This window comes from Scylla paramamosain, chromosome 9, assembly GCF_035594125.1.
Source record: "Scylla paramamosain isolate STU-SP2022 chromosome 9, ASM3559412v1, whole genome shotgun sequence".
Taxonomy (NCBI): Eukaryota; Metazoa; Arthropoda; class Malacostraca; order Decapoda; family Portunidae; genus Scylla; species Scylla paramamosain.
Window position 1 is genome coordinate 29,889,710 of NC_087159.1, and position 5,291 is coordinate 29,895,000.

The window sequence follows — 5,291 nt, forward strand, 5'->3', positions numbered from 1 at the left end:
TTTATGATGAGGTGGTGTAAGGGTCCCTAAGAGCCTCCTGACCTTGCCCAGTAATTTGTCGATCGTGATTCAGTCGATCATGAGTGGAGGAGAGAGAGAGAGAGAGAGAGAGAGAGAGAGAGAGAGAGAGAGAGAGAGAGAGAGAGAGAGAGAGAGAGAGAGAGAGAGAGAGAGAGAGAGAGAGAGACTGGTGAAATACATTACTAACTCGCATACTGTACCAAATAATGCCTCCGTTGCGTGTGTGTGTGTGTGTGTGTGTGTGTGTGTGTGTGTGTGTGTGTGTGTGTGTGTGTGTGTGTGTGTGTGTGTGTGTGTGTGTGTGTGTGTGTGTGTGTGTGTGTGTGTGTGTGTAAATCAGGACATTGTACCTTCACACACACCAAACAAAAGTCTCTCTCTCTCTCTCTCTCTCTCTCTCTCTCTCTCTCTCTCTCTCTCTCTCTCTCTCTCTCTCTCTCTCTCTCTCTCACACCATCCGTATCCGTTTGTTTTTGCCAGCATCGATCAGCTTCACGACAACACATGACACTTCAAGACTTCGAGACGCCCTCTGATCGCCTCGCTTCTAATGTGTCTTGAAATAAGTGACCTTGAGTGTCGGGGTGGAGGGAGGGGGCTGCTCTCCCTTCCTCCTCCTCCTCCTCCTTCTCTCTTTCTTCCTCCTCCTTTACAACGCCACCCGGTCAAGGGAATTAGGGCAGATGACTTGCAAAGGAGGAGGAGGAGGAGGAGGAGGAGGAGGAGGAGGAGGAGGAGGAGGAGGAGGAGGAGGAGGAGGAGGAGGAAGGAGGTTATGCTTGCATCACGAGTTTTCGATAAAAAAAAAGAGAATTATGGGTTTCATTATTGTCTTCTCAAACTCATTTCCCTTTTCTTACGTCTCTCTCTCTCTCTCTCTCTCTCTCTTGGTCATGTCTACATCTCATGTCAGTTAAAGAAAAAAAGATTAAAACTCTAAAGGAAATGAAAACTACACACACACACACACACACACACACACACACACACACACACACACACACACACACACACACACACACACACACACACACACACACACACACACACACCATTCTAATGAGCCACTGTCATCTCCATTTTTTTCCCTCCACCATTTTTTTCCTTCCCATACCCATCCCTGTATTCCCATTGACCCATCAGTCTTTCCTACCCATTAAGCTACCCATCACTCTCCCTTCAACCCTTCTTCCCTCTCTCCCTCCCCTCCCTTCCCTTGCCTTCCTCCTTGACCAAACAACCTTTCCAGACTCATATTTCATGGGGCGGGATGAGGGCGAGGGACGGAGCGCCTATGAGGAATGAGGGGAGGGAGAGAGGGAGAGGGGGTGAGGGGATGAAGGGAGAGAGGGGGTGAGGGGTGAGGGAGATGGGTGGGTGAGGGCGTGGTCCTTATGTCGGGTCACTTACTGGGACTATTCTATCTCCTCTCACGTCCTCCTTCCTCCTCTTCCTCCTCCTCCTTCTTCTTCTTCTTCCTCCTCCTTCGTCCGTTCAGAATCCACCTCCTTCTACTTAGTCATCTCTTTTCCCTTCTTCTCGTCTTCCTAATCTTCCTCTCCTGCCAAAAACACCATCATCTCATCATCTTCCTCCTCCTCCTCCTCCTCCTCCTCTTCTTGTGCCCAAATCTTCCCGAGTTCCTCGTCGTCCTCCTCCTGTTTCTTCTACTGTTACGTCTTTTACTTCCACCAGGTCATCTCTCTCTCTCTCTCTCTCTCTCTCTCTCTCTCTCTCTCTCTCTCTCTCTCTCTCTCTCTCTCTCTCTCTCTCTCTCTCTCTCTCTCCATCCTTCATTGTCTCCTGCGTCCTCCAAAACGAGGACACAAGGAAGAAACAACAAGAAGTAGGTCCACCGCCGCACGACGCAGGAAGAGAGAGAGACGAAGAAACGAAAATAGAAAAAAAGAAAAAAACTAAGGAAAAAAAGAAAACAAAGGACGTACGGATCAGAATTCAATTACAGCGAAGGAAGACAGACAGAAGAAGGGAGCGAAGGGAAGGGAAGCAGGGGAAGGAAAAATCGTGGCCATATTTCTCTCTCTCTCTCTCTCTCTCTCTCTCTCTCTCTCTCTCTCTCTCTCTCTCTCTCTCTCTCTCTCTCTCTCTCTCTCTCTCTCTCTAACCTCCGCTGGGCCTCGCGCCACGCCGCCTACTTCTCCTCCTCCTCCTCCGTGGGTGACACCAGGGCCAGACTGTCAGGAGCCCCTCTGGTGATGAAGATTAATAGACGTATGGGGGAAGACTCGCTTGAAATACCTCCCGCCCCTTATAACCTGTCTGTCTATCTATCTGTCTGATTGGCTCTCTCTCTCTCTCTCTCTCTCTCTCTCTCTCTCTCTCTCTCTCTCTCTCTCTCTCTCTCTCTCTCTCTCTCTCTCTCTCTTTCTCTCGGAAGTACCTTGCATAGCTCCACCAATACTGGATCTTATCACCGAAGAGAAAGAAAGGGCAGCAAATTGTGTGTGTGTGTGTGTGTGTGTGTGTGTGTGTGTGTGTGTGTGTGTGTGTGTGTGTGTGTGTGTGTGTGTGTGTGTGTGTGTGTGTGTGTGTGTGTGTGTGTGTGTGTGTGTGTGTGTGTGTGTGTGTGTGCGCGCTGGTGCCTGGACATAACCACTACACACACACACACACACCTATATACCGCCGTCAATTTATGGCATGATGTCTGACAAGGTTTATAGAAAGAAGAAAGCGAGGGCCAGACAGGAGGACCCACGTATCCCGATCGCTCATCTCGACTCCCCATGTTACTCGTGACGTGTTTATCGCGCATGTCGGCCGGTGCTTGTGTGTTCGTGTTTGGCGGGTGACGGCCGCCTCGGAGGGGAGCTGGTGGGCGGTCTGCGGGTGTGACGGGAAGGGACATGGGGAGGGAAGGGCGGCAGCGTGACGTGTGGTGGTCCGCGATCTTAACATCCACTCAGTTCGACTCACAAAGAAAGCAACGCGGAAGCCACAAAGATTGGTGCTTCCGAGACCTTGAGGATTGGAGATAAAGAGACCACACAAGCTTCATTCGCCTCAGATATGATTGCAGAGATGTTATGGAGATGACAAATGAGATAGAGACATTTATGAAGCTTCGAACACTCCCAAAGGCATTAAAAACGTAGAGATGCTAAAACTTCAAAGACAAGGAAAATTACTGATTCTGCACAGACGAAACAAAAATAGTAACCAAGAGGAAAATCAATATGATGCTGAGAGAGAGAGAGAGAGAGAGAGAGAGAGAGAGAGAGAGAGAGAGAGAGAGAGAGAGAGAGAGAGAGAGAGAGGAGGGGGACGGTAATGACAGACAAGCACCTAGGCAGTGTCCGTGGTGCGTTGCTGATTACAAGAGTCAAGGGTGGAGAGGTGTTACAGCGAAGGTCTCACTGGGCTGTTTGTTACGATTCGTTCCGCTGCCATTCTTGTGTTTGTTGTCTGCACGCGGATCCTTTCCATCAGAGTTAGCCCATTAAGGTTCCACTGGTGTGTGCTTCAGATGGGTTCTTTTCTCTGTGTGTTTCTTGCATGTTGAAATTATAAGAAAACTGATGTTTTTTTTTCTCTCTCTCTCTCTCTCTCTCTCTCTCTCTCTCTCTCTCTCTCTCTCTCTCTCTCTCTCTAACACATACACACACGAACCACACCCAAGCAGTACCTTCACTTCACTTCAGTTTACCATAACCACCACCACCACCACCACCACCACCACAGGGAGGGGCAGGGCACGGCGCGGCCACACCACCAGCGGGAGCCTTGACCCTTGGCACTGCTTGCTTAGTATTCAGGGCGGAGGCGCCTTATCAGCCAATCCAGTCCCTTCGACGAGCAAATATTTATCACCATCCGGCACTATGGGAGGAGCGATGGCCGCCGCTACCGTGGGCTTGTAATGCAACGCTTCCTGCCAGTGCCAACAAGTGCGTGGTAATGGCGGTGGTGGTGGTGGTGGTGGTGGTGGTGGTGGTGGTGGTTGTGTGTGTGTGTGTGTGTGTGTGTGTGTGTGTGTGTGTGTGTGTGTGTGTGTGTGTGTGTGTGTGTGTGTGTGTGTGTGTGTAGATACTAGCTTTTCTTTTTCGTGTGTCTTTATTTATATTCTTTTTTTCAGCTTTGTTTATCAAAGAAAGAAAGGATTTGTTTTTTCTGCTCGACATTCGTGTCTGGCCTCCCATGAACACCTCCGCCTCATTCTTGCCACCACCGCTGTTATCAGCATCACCACCATCACCGCACCTCCCACTGACATCACGCAACATCACCTCCAGCGTTATCATCATTATTATCACGGGCTGCGGGAACCACCACCACCACCACCGCCATCACCACCCCCATCACCGCCACCATCAAGCCAAGAGGAGTAAGCACAGCCAGGAATGTTAAGAAAGAGAAGCAGCTTGAGGAGTGTGAGTGAGGCTCACCGGACACGCGCGGCTCACAAGCAGACTACATGTTGCATTCAGTTCATGCGCAGATACCGGATAAATAAATATTTAAATACGAGTACGTAAATAAATAAATAAATAAATAAATAAATAAATAAATAAGTGGAAGCACTAGTACTTTTGGCTTAAGAAAAAAGGCAAGAGTTGCCATTTTTGTCGTTAGCCAACCTGTCATTAGCGGTCATTCTTCATCAGATTTTCAGAAATCGGGTTTTCTGCGTCTGAGGAATCTGGGACAGCATATATATATATATATATATATATATATATATATATATATATATATATATATATATATATATATATATATATATATATACATATACTCGTACACACACACACACACACACACACACACACACACACACAGTGAGTTTCCCTCGGGCCTGGCACCCTTTAAGCGGGGCTACAAAGAGTGGGCGGGCTGCGCCGCGCCGCTCCCAATTCCTCGGTGAGTTCCAGACAATCGGGACGAAAAAGAATTTCTGGACGACTTGTAAATACCTGTACCAGCCCGCAGCGCTGCCTGCTCCTGCTCCCCGTGAGCGCCCCGGACAAGTTTATAGGGAAAGTTTCGCTCCTGTGATCACGAGGCTGAACAAAATATTACAGCGGCCACAGTACTTCTCCCAGAGGAACCCCGCGACCCCCCACCCCCGCCGCTCCCTGTCTCGCCCCGCCCAAAGGTTCGCCGCAGCAAACATTGTTATTATTCGCGTGGCGTCCATCATTATTACAGCTGATCATTACTAGCATCAACACACACGACCGAAGTCCGCCTCCCGCCTCACACACCAAACGCTGCTGCTTTGGGCCTGAACACCGGGCCACAGTGATCCT